The sequence below is a fragment of the Pseudochaenichthys georgianus genome, unplaced genomic scaffold (assembly GCF_902827115.2).
Source record: "Pseudochaenichthys georgianus unplaced genomic scaffold, fPseGeo1.2 scaffold_618_arrow_ctg1, whole genome shotgun sequence".
Lineage (NCBI taxonomy): Eukaryota > Metazoa > Chordata > Actinopteri > Perciformes > Channichthyidae > Pseudochaenichthys > Pseudochaenichthys georgianus.
In genome coordinates, this window is record NW_027263176.1 from 27456 (window position 1) to 38091 (window position 10636).

The following is a 10636-nucleotide window of genomic DNA, read 5'->3' on the forward strand; positions in this document are numbered from 1 at the left end:
CAACGCAATAAGTCCCACCCTCCACTCAGCAAATCATCTAAAACTAAGGACCCCACTAAGACGACCGTTGAAAACTAGCCATGGATCTGAGAAAAACCAAGTCTCCCCCCCCCCCGCGAGTTGCAGCCAGGAGCAGACTCCTGGACTACCATCATCACTACCATTTTGGACACCCGAATCATGCAGTACTACTGCTGCTGATGTTACTCCTGGGGCCAAGACGTCTCTGTTTATGGACACAGTGAAATCGGAGAAGGTTCATATTCTGGAGAGGGTGTTGTATCGGTACAGAGAAGAAATATGTAATGGATGCCGAGTCAGTCACCCCGGCCAGAGGCAACACGATTGTCTGAATGATATGCCCGATTTTTTCTTCAGAAACAATTACAACGCGTTAATGAAAAGACTTTGGCTCGCCGACTTCATTACTGTGATTGACCAGAGTCTTATTGATAAAGGCATCTGCGAGGATGAACGGAGGATCCGACACGCTTCGGAGGCTTTTCTGCACAAGCTCAAAAACTGCAGACGCCTCAAGGAGAGACTTGAAAATATCCTTACCGAGTTGTATGGAGAAGAAGAAGACTAATAACCAGCCGGGGGATTTTTCTTCCCGATACTTTGACTTTTAGTAAAAGTAAAATAAAAAAGGGAAACTATTATGTAAAACGCTCTGTATATATTGATCAGAATGTAGTCAATACCCTTTTAATAAGTGTGGTGATGAGGACGATTGAAAACAGAATGAGTAGTGACCCCCGTGTAAACAGAATGGCTGAAGTTTGTAAATTGGAAGACATTTTGGATATCGTTCGTTCTGACAGTACTATTCCGGGTCATTGGGAAACGATTAGGGATGTAATGATATACCGAATATCGCGGTAAATAAACGTTCCAATACCGTCGTGAGACTGACAAAATCTACCGCGATTTTAAAAAATATTATTTTTTTTTAAACTTTTTTTTGTTTTAAACCTTTATTTAACCAGGTGGTCCCATTGAGATCATCGATCTCGTTTTCAAGAGAGACCTGTCCAACATGGCAGCAAGTAGGTTACAACATGAACATAAAACAACAGAACACAAAAGGACATCGTATTTACAGTGCTACATGTACACACCTAGAGACATTGACAAGTACCAACAGTATATTTATATCTCGCCCTGTCAATAAGCCTCACCTTCTTGGCAAAAACTGTATTGTTTTTGAAGTGGTGGAGAGACAATGCACAGTTTGACCCACTGCTGTCACCCATGGCCAAAGCATATCTCTCCGTCCCACTGAGGTGGCGTTGGACTTTTTCGCTGGCCGTCATTTTGACAGACAGGATCGTAAAATGTCCGTCATAATCCCTTATTACCCGTCAAGTCTGAACTGTTCACAAGAGAGCACGCTCGTGAACTGTCAACGGGGGGGGGGGGTTTATGCCGTGTGTGCATGCACCTTGCGGGAGCGCGCACAGCGTAAAGCAAAACCTCTCAGACTTGTATTGATCTGTACGGCAAAGTACGGTTTGGAAACTATATCATTTCCTTTTGGAGGGCATGCATAACACGGCATAACACCAGAGCCTCGCTGCGGGGAAACGTTGGCGCTGTTCCGAGTTTGTTCTAATCTGTCAAAATGACAGACTGCTTTCAGATTTTTCCATCATTGTTAAATAAAATATTCGGTTAACGCGACCACTGCTGTCCCAGCAACATCAGTACCAAGCGAGAGAGTCTTTTCCAGTGCAGGGGATATTGTAAATGCACCCAGCTTATAAATACCTGGAAATGTGGACATTCTCATATTCCTAAAAACCTGTCTGATGATGCCGAGTGAGTGACTAGTGAGTTTGAGTTGAGTTACTTGAAAAACTAAAGTGACACTTGATTTATTTTATTGCAGGGTCTGATTATTAAATGTCCTTGTTTATTTGTGAGATGCAGTGGCACAAAGAAAATGCCTACTTTGTTTGGTAGTACTAGTAGGTACAAACACACTGGTTTTCTTGTTCCAGTCTGTTACTGTCACTTTGTTTTTGACACTTTAAAATACTGCTATCCTACTAAAATGCTGTACAAATCAGATTTATTATTTAATAAAGAAACATTTTCCGAGTACATTTTTTTTTAATTGAAAACTAAATTAAAATGTTTTTGTTTTTTTCCTTTATTATTCAATATCGCGATAAATACCGTACCGTGGACTTGTTATCGTGATAGTATCGTACCGTGAGTTTTTGGTATCGTTACATCGCTAGAAACTATTGTAAACGAAACATTTAAAGTGGTCCTGGAATCTTCATTTTCCGAAACATTCTGAAACATTTTCTAAGAAATTAAACAAACATCAAAAGTGTATCAGGTGCTCTCATTGTATGCTCTGTTTGTAGATGTAATGTATCTTTGTGTCAAAAACAGCATACACATGAATATTTTGACTGAAGTGAAAAAACTCCATCATGATATTTCCAGTAAGCTGGGGAATTCTAAGCTGGAGACGGTCCTGGGGATGTTACAATCAGTATAACTATTGATTTTGGGTGTGAAAAAAATAAAATAATTTAAATAGGAAATTTAAAAAAATTATTTAAAAAAATGTTTTTTACATTTAAAAACTGTTGTCTTCATTATAGTAAGGGGAGCGTGTCTGATATGTATTACAGTCCTTCACATGCACTGTTGTCTTCCTTATAACAGAGGTGTATAATGAAGAGGGTAAACAAATTACTGTGTATGCACGCAGTTAAAGATTTAAGACACAGTAATTTATCCACAGTAATTTATCCTATGCATTTTTACAGTTGAACTCCTACCCTCCTTATAAACCAAAATAACAATAGCCCTTAAAGAACTTTTTAAAAAGAGTCAAACAGCGAGGGACATTATACTGGTGAAACTTTTTAAAAAGAGTCACACAGCGAGGGACATTATACTGATGAAGGAAACTCTCAATTCTACAGATGACTCCCCCCACTCAACGCAATAAGTCCCACCCCACTCAGCAAATCATCCCAAACTAAGGACCCCACTAAGACGACCGTTGAAAACTAGCCATGGATCTGAGAAAAACCAAGTCTGATGTAGCCTACCCTTATTATCACCAGGATAACGGATATGGGCTTAATGACTGGATGTTACAAAGTAGGGGAGAGGATGTCCCCGAAGAAGAGCTCTCCTCTATATCATATCCATGTAAGGTCTTTAGGACAAAAGAGGACTATGATAACATGACATATGAAGAATATCTTTCTTTAAAAGATGGTATTATAGATAACCTTTATAGAAACAATATATCTCATACCACTCGCCAAGATCGCAAACGACAATTAGCAGAAAAGAAAAGAAAAAGTAAAGAAAAATGAAGAAAAAGAAAAAGAAAAATGAAAAGGAGAAGAAAAATGAAAAGCAAATGCAGAATGTGAATGAAAAGAAAAGGGACAAAGGACGGAAAACGAAAAAGACAAAAAGAAGGAAGGTGAAAAGAAAAAGGAACAAAGTGAAGAAATTTCAACTAACTATAGAGGATGGTGTTGTGGAGCCATTACCGGATCATAATAATCTTATAGATCATCTACCGCTAACCGACTGCTGCGAATGTGTTGAGCAAATACCAAAAGCAATGGCAGAGCTTTGCTTCAATATAATGAGAGAAAAAGGGCGATACTATGGAATTGCCCAAATTGGCGACAGTGCCAGAACATGTTTTAAAAGACTGTTGGAGGATCTCTATTCTAGTATCGGTTGTCATTACATCGAAGGATACGCCAAAACGTGTGACGACATAGACAAAGCTTTTGAAGACAATTATATGGTACCTGTCCTTTCAGCTAAACAAATCCTATGCCAGGTATTCAACAGACCACAAGAAGCACAAGAAGCCCCAGAAAGGATTACATTCAGAGCTAATAATGGTGAAACCGAAGAAGAAGCAAAGCAGATTATAATCGTGGCGGGTGAAAGGATAGAGAATTTGCATGTGATGTTAATGCATTTATCTGATATAAAAAATGCATTTGTTTACTTCCAAGAGACCCCTAAACATATACTTGGGCAGTGTGAATTGAACGATAAACCGATCACTGTAAATTAAACGTGGAGAGAAGCAGCAGTGCAAATCGTTAAGTCTATTACCTTGTATGCACTACGACATTAACTTGGTAAAATAACACATTTCATTTAATAGTAATAATATTTCAAATGTGTTATTTTAGTACACTCTAGTCAAAGGAGTTAATACTATTACTATATATGAAAGCAAAGATAAAACACATTTTCATTTGTTATGGTTGTTTAATTGAAAAGACAACATTCAACACATTTTCAGAAAAACATATTACATTTTACCAAGTTAATGTCGTAGTGCATACAAGGTAATAGACTTAACGATTTGCACTGCTGCTTCTCTCCGCGTTTCATTGGCAGTGATCGGTTTATCGTTAAATTCACACTGCCCCAGTAGATGTTTAGGGGTCTGCATTTTTTATATCAGATAAATGCATTAACATCACATGCAAATTCTCTATCCTTTCACCCGCCACGATTATAATCTGCTTTGCTTCTTCTTCGGTTTCACCATTATTAGCTCTGAATGTAATCCTTTCTGGGGCTTCTTGTGCTTCTTGTGGTCTGTTGAATACCTGGCATAGGATTTGTTTAGCTGTAAGGACAGGTACCATATAATTGTCTCCAACACCATCAGCATCCTCTATAGTTCAATCAGGAGAGACGTGATGTATGGAATACATGTTTATTATCGGTCACATTATATAAATGAAACATAATGATGACAGTTTATAACAAGTGGATGAAATGTGTTTTGGCGATTAGGCCCAGGTTTTGTAGGACATCATTCGGGAAGGGAAAGAACCGTTTCCGATGAACCCCCCTGGGTCTAGACCTGGTGGTGGTGATAAGTGGTTAGGTCCGGTTGGAAGGGAGAAGGTTGAGCTTGGCCCTGAGTTGGAAGCAGGAGGCGAAGGGGTGGAGGAGGGTTGCGCGTTGACACCTGGAAGACAGCTGATAGAAAAGGGGAGAGCATATATAGAGGGATTAACAGGTGCGATAATTAGGCTTGTGAATGGAGGGAAGTGATATGTTGGCTAAGGAGTGGCACTCCCTGTCATCCAGTTGAGGGGGCGAGTATTGCCATGACGAGCAATACGGAGTGATAGGTCTTCCTGCCTGAACTTGCGCTGAGCTTCATTTAGTTGAAATTTCTTCACTTTGTTCCTTTTTCTTTTCACCTTCCTTCTTTTTGTCTTTTTCGTTTTCCGTCCTTTTGCCCCTTTTCTTTTCCTTCGCATTCTGCGTTTGCTTTTCATTTTTCTTCTCCTTTAGCTTTTTCTTCGTTTTTCTTTACCTTTTCTTTTCTGCTAATTGTCGTTTGCGATCTTGGCGAGTGGTATGAGATATATTGTTTCTATAAAGGTTATCTATAATACCATCTTTTAAAGAAAGATATTCTTCATATGTCATGTTATCATAGTCCTCTTTTGTCCTAAAGACCTTACATGGGTATGATATAGAGGAGAGCTCTTCTTCGGGAACATCCTCTCCCCTACTTTGTAACATCCAGTCATTAAGCCCATATCCGTTATCCTGGTGATAATAAGGGTAGGCTACATCAGACTTGGTTTTTCTCAGATCCATGGCTAGTTTTCAACGGTCGTCTTAGTGGGGTCCTTAGTTTGGGATGATTTGCTGAGTGGGGTGGGACTTATTGCGTTGAGTGGGGGGAGTCATCTGTAGAATTGAGAGTTTCTTTCATCAGTATAATGTCCCTCGCTGTGTGACTCTTTTTAAAAAGTTTCACCAGTATAATGTCCTTCGCTGTTTGACTCTTTTTAAAAAGTTCTTTAAGGGCTATTGTTATTTTGGTTTATAAGGGGGGTAGGAGTTCAACTGTAAAAAGGATAAATTACTGTGGATAAATTACTGTGTCTTAAATCTTTAACTGCATGTAATTTGTTTACCCTCTTCATTATACACCTCTGTTATAAGGAAGACAACAGTGCATGTGAAGGACTGTAATACATATCAGACACGCTCCCCTTGCTATAATGAAGACAACAGTTTTTAAATGTAGAAAACACTTTTTTTTATTTTATTTATTTATTTCCTATTTACATTTTCTTTTTTTTTTCACACCCAAAATCAATAGTTATACTGATTGTAACATCCCCAGGACCGTCTCCAGCTTAGAATTCCGCAGATTACTGGAAATATCATGATGGAGTCTTTTCACTTCAGTCAAAATATTCATGTGTATGCTGTTTTTGACACCAAGATGCATTACATCTACAAACAGAGCATCCAATGAGAGCACCTGATACACTTTTGATGTTTGTTTAATTTCTTCGATAATGTTACAGAATGTTTCAGAAAATGAAGATTCCAGGACCACTTTAAATGTTTCGTTTACAATCGTTTCCCAATGACCCGGAATAGTACTGCCAGAACGAACGATATCCAAAATGTCTTCTAGTTTACAAACTTCAGCCATTCTGTTTACACGGGGGTAAACAAGGATATTTAATAATCAGACCGTGCAATAAAATAAATCAAGTGTCACTTTAGTTTTTCAAGTAACTCAACTCAAACTCACTAGTCACTCACTCAGCATCATCAGACAGGTTTTTAGGAATATGAGAATGTCCACATTTCCAGGTATTTATAAGCTGGGATGTTTGTGCATTTAAAATATCCCCTGCACTGGAAAAAACTCTCTCGCTTGGTACTGATGTTGCTGGGACAGCAGTGGTCGCGTTAACCGAATATTTTATTTAACAATGACGGATAAATCTAAAAGCAGTCTGTCATTTTGACAGATTAGAACAAACTGGGAACAGCGCCAACGTTTCCCCGCAGAGAGGCTCTGGTGTTATGCCGTGTTATGCATGCCCTCCAAAAGGAAATGATATAGTTTCCAAACCGTACTTTGCCATACAGATCAATACAAGTCTGAGAGGTTTTGCTTTACGCTGTGCGCGCTCCCGCAAGGTGCATGCACACACGGCATAACACCGCCCCCCCCCCCCGTTGACAGTTCACGAGCGTGCTCTCTTGTGAACAGTTCAGACTCGACAGGTAATAAGGGATTATGACGGACATTTTACGATCCTGTCTGTCAAAATGACGGCCAGCGAAAAAGTCTAACGCCACCTCAGTGGGACGGAGAGAGATATGCTTTGGCCATGGGTGACAGCAGTGGGTCAAACTGTGCATTGTCTCTCCACCACTTCAAAAACAATACAGTTTTTGCCAAGAAGGTGAGGCTTATTGACAGAGATATAAATATACGGTTGGTACTTGTCAATGTCTCTAGGTGTGTACATGTAGCACTGTAAATACCATGTCCTTTTGTGTTCTGTTGTTTTATGTTCATGTTGTAACCTACTTGCTGCCATGTTGGACAGGTCTCTCTTGAAAAAGAGATCGATGATCTCAATGGGACCACCTGGTTAAATAAAGGTTTAAAACAAAAAAAAGTTTAAAAAATATATATATATATTTTTTTAAATCGCGGTAGATTTTGTCAGTCTCACGACGGTATTGGGACGTTTATTTACCGCGATATTCGGTATATCATTACATCCCTAATCGTTTCCCAATGACCCGGAATAGTACTGCCAGAACTAACGATATCCAAAATGTCTTCCAATTTACAAACTTCAGCCATTCTGTTTACACGGGGGTCACTACTCATTCTGTTTTCAATCGTCCTCATCACCACACTTATTAAAAGGGTATTGACTACATTCTGATCAATATATACAGAGCGTTTTACATAATAGTTTCCCTTTTTTATTTAAAAAAGGATGAGACGCCTTGATTAGCAGCGGAGGTAGCTGCGCCTATCCTGAACGAATGCCCCGAGAATAATTGGGGTGATAAGCCGGATCTAATGAGAACTTGCTTTAAGTAATGATTGAACTGGCGTTGAGTTAAGGGAATATCCCCTGAAATAAGAAATAGTGGTGAGAGAGGATTAATGAAAGGTCTAAGATGCAGAATTTGATCATGCATTTATAAGGGCAGAACGGGGAATCGTTGCGAGCTGCGATGACGGAGCAAGTGCCTCCGTATTTGGAGTGCTTAATGCTTAAACTAAAATGCTAGCGTGGAAGGATAGGTCGTTTTTTTTTTAGCAATATACATGACATATAGCCTATTATAGATGTCTCCGGTACCGATAAAAGACCAATACGTTGGAGCTTAACGGCGCGTAAAACACACGTGATGACATCACCAATGAATCGACGACTGAATAAGTTGGCAACTAATTTGGTAATCAATTTTGATCGATTAAGTCGATTAGTTGTTGCACCCCTACTGCCGAGGAGATGTTGTTGTAGCAGCTTCAGCCGTTGGTGCACCGAGAAACAGATTTTTTTTACATTTTTTTTTCGTATTTTAAGTGTTAATTTTAAGTGTTAAAATCACAAACTTGCCTTTTAGAGTCACAGTCTTTAAGAAAATAAAAGTTTTACACAGTGACTGACATTCTGTATGGGGGTTTCACACCTGAGCTGCTGCAGGGGTGCGTTGAAAAGGGGATGAGTATGTCTGGCTCTCGGGGGGATGGTGTGTTAAGAGTCATAGTCTTTAAGAAAAAATCTAATCAGACAATGTACTTCATTTTCTAGTTTTAAGGTTTTCCATACCTCAAAGTGTGTCCAAAAGTATCTTGGCAAGAGAAAAAAGCCAAAATCTGCCTAGGCCATTTAAAATAAACCAAATTCCTTACAAAGTACTTCATATGTGACCTGCTCTATCGAAATCAGTCGCATTGACCCGAAGACACATTTTGAGTTGTATACACTGCTGGAAAGAGGATATTCCTAGCTTTCTAATGATATCAGGATTGTTTTTGTACTCCAAATATTAAGCGAAATATGTCACATTATATAATGACTGTCACCGAGTCATCATTTTGAGAAAAAGGCCTTCAAAGTTTCCTCTTCTCTGGAATCCATCGATCTGATTGATTATTAGCGGAGCAAATTATCAAAATACTACGGAGGGAAGATATTTTCGTTTGGATTACTGGTCTGGGGGAAGCTTGCGAGTGTGTGTGTGTGTATACGTGTGTGTTTGTGTATTTTTGCGTTTGTGTGTATTGCGTTTGTTTCCCGGGGAAAACCCTCACGAGAAACACCGGCTGTTGTTATGCCTGCTGTGACGTTAAGTTACTCCGTTCTCCGCTTGTAATTATGCCGTTACAAGCTTCAAAGTTGTATTTATCATCTGAATTTGCCGAAAAAGGTTTAATATTCTGAAAGCCAAGACTTTGTTTAATTGAAATCAGATGAAAACAAACTGTAACGGACCCTGCCGTGTTATTTATGATTACTCTACGCTTACATTCATAATGTCAGCCGGAGGAAGGGGGGCGGGGCTGCGGAAGAGCAGATTGCCTGTCATCTTCCCTTTACAAGCTTAAAGAATGTATTTATCGTGTGATTTTGGAAATAAAAATGTCATATTCTGAAAGCCAAGACTTTGTTTGTTTAAAATCAAACAAAACACCCAAACCCCGCAAATCCACGTTTATTTTGAAATGAGCCGTTGCGACTTCCGACTGATTTCGATAGAGCGGGTCACATATTCTAGCAGTTGTTAAGTGTTGCATACCTCAAAGTGTGTCTAAAAGTATCTTGGCAAGAGAAAAAAGCCAAAATCTGCCTAGGCCATTTAAAAGAAACCGAATTCCTTACAAAGTACTTCATATTCTAGCAGTTGTTTGTTAAGTGTTGCATACATGAAAGTGTGTCTAAAAGTATCTTAGTAACACGAGAAAAGAGAAAAAAGCATTGATGTTAACAAAAACTGGATTGTTCAACTGAAATAATAAATAAATAATTTCAAAAGTGCCTTTAAAAGAAAATGTATTCAGATAAAGTATTTTATTTTAAGAAATGTTTAAGGTTTTGCATACATAAAAAGTGTATCTTACAGTTCCTTTGTGAGAGAATTACACACAAATCTGCAGTGTCCGTAAAAAGTGTTAAAATCACAAACTTGCCTTTTAGAGAAACAGTTTTTAAGAAAAAATCTAATCAGACAATGTACTTCACTTTCTAGTTTTAAGGTTTTGCATACCTCAAAATGTGTCTAAAAGTATCTTGCCAGTAACTGCGATTTACACAAAAAGTGTGTAGATTGTCGACGTTGTTTTTTCTCAGATCCATGGTTAGTGTTCAACGAATGTCTTTGAGGGGTCCTTACTTTTAAATGATCTGGTGTGGGGGTGGGACTTGTTATGTTGAGTGGGGGGAGGAGTCATCTGCAAAAGTGAGAGTCTTTTTCACCAGTATAATGTCCATAGATGTCTGACTCTGTTTAAAAAGTTCTTTAAGCTTTGTAGATTTTTCATCAATAATTTTCAGCCAGGCAGTCAGAGGCACCCGCAAGGAAGTTTGAAAAACCCCACATGTAGAGTTGAAATACTCCAAAACAAAATCATCAGAGGGGTCCTTCCCCAGCGTCACCAAACGGCTTGCGCGGTAATACCATCGCCCCGATGGTCCGCTTTTAGTTTCCTAGACGGTGCTTGTCAGGACTCTTCTCACTTCTGGCGGCGGGGGACTATCTCCTTCTTCTTCTTCCTCCACATTGAGGGGTAGCGGTGAAAACTCTTCTTTGATCT